The sequence below is a fragment of the Pseudomyrmex gracilis genome, unplaced genomic scaffold (assembly GCF_002006095.1).
Source record: "Pseudomyrmex gracilis isolate BER0280 unplaced genomic scaffold, ASM200609v1 scaffold_5685, whole genome shotgun sequence".
NCBI classification, from domain to species: Eukaryota; Metazoa; Arthropoda; class Insecta; order Hymenoptera; family Formicidae; genus Pseudomyrmex; species Pseudomyrmex gracilis.
In genome coordinates, this window is record NW_018026269.1 from 146 (window position 1) to 1,603 (window position 1,458).

The following is a 1,458-nucleotide window of genomic DNA, read 5'->3' on the forward strand; positions in this document are numbered from 1 at the left end:
AGGCAACACAATGAACGTCTGGCATTACGCCAGAGAAACAAGTTTTGTTTTTTGTTTTGCTGAAACTTGACGAGAGATAAGACAAACTTGATGTTTTTTGTAATATTGCAGCAATATAAACTTTTCAGATTTTTTTACTTTTTCATATGTTGACAAAATGACAATTAATGTAGTATACAAATGCTTAAACTTACATCAGTGCTTTGAAAGGTAGCAACTGACTCTGGCGATATTCTGTGAACTCTGGCAGAGGTTGCTTTTTTTCACATGACATCTACGAACTTGGCGGTCTTTCTCTTCAACGTTGTCGATTATCTGATTGCTGATCTGATGTCGGTTGTTCAAATCCGCGACTAATTGACGTTTTTATCGCCTCTCTTTTGAACTTTTAAGAGCGCGAGTCATTGCTTCAGCAAACTCCATATTAGTTGGTCGACAGTAGTCACGATTTCTAGCCATTGCATCTGTGAAAAAACATTTTTAACGTAAATTAAATATGAATGCATCTTTAACATTAATCAGATATGAAAGCAATGTAGTCAAAATAATATAATAAAGACGTGACCTTCACATGCTAGTAAAGGCAGAGTTCCTTTTAAAGCGTATAAATTGTTTGTACCTAGCCACGTGACATGAGATAAAATATCTATATCGCTAGTAAAGGCACATTTAAAATAATGTCCTGCAGAGTCCACGGGATTCATACTACTTAAATAGATGAAGTGATTGACCTGTAAATAATATTATTATATCATATGAAGAAGAGACTTTGATGCAATCAATTTTTATTAAATATAAAAAATAAAAATAATATTTACCACATTGTCATAAGTCGCCTGATCGACATTTTGAAAATTTAGAAAATAATTATTTTGAAAAATAGAAAATTTTTATAAAATACATTTTATTACCAATAACTATTTTTTATACACTTTAAACTTAAATTTATTGATGATATTTTGTATGTATTTTACCTGAGTCAACTGCCACAATGAGAATAACCTCGCCAAAACATACCACCTGTAAAACACAGTTAGTAATGATATTTTTCATTTATTTTATTATTGGTCACTTTTCCCACTTTCGGTACAATAACTTTGTTCACTAGAATAAGCTGCTTTGTAGTAATCAAACGTAATTGGCTCTTATACTTATAAAACCAACAAATTAACGTCAAGTGGTGACAAGACAACTCAGTAATTGTTGTGTTGAACGCGGCCGTTCACAACACATGCGACGGCGGTTCCGACGCATTTTCATTGCAGTGCGGTTACGGTGCATTTTCATCGCAGTGCGCGCACGGCGGTGTGATAATCACCACGTGCGCTCTCTGTGCGGTTATGATGGCGTTTTCCATGCAGTGATTGCACAGAGATGCCACTGTGAACGCACGCCGTGACTGCACGGTGTGCCTTCGCGTGCGATTGCACGTTTTGCTATCGGGGTATGGATTAAGGC

At 35.5% G+C, this 1,458-nt stretch overlaps 1 long non-coding RNA gene across 1 annotated transcript; it reads right to left on the minus strand.

Moving 5' to 3' along the window:
• Positions 1–596: 596 nt before the first annotated feature.
• Positions 597–1,150, minus strand: LOC109863509. The gene is made up of 3 exons (XR_002251353.1): positions 1,106–1,150; positions 975–1,020; positions 597–731 (listed from the first exon to the last, which is right to left on the minus strand). It is a non-coding gene; the product is annotated as an uncharacterized LOC109863509 (long non-coding RNA).
• Positions 1,151–1,458: the final 308 nt, after the last annotated feature.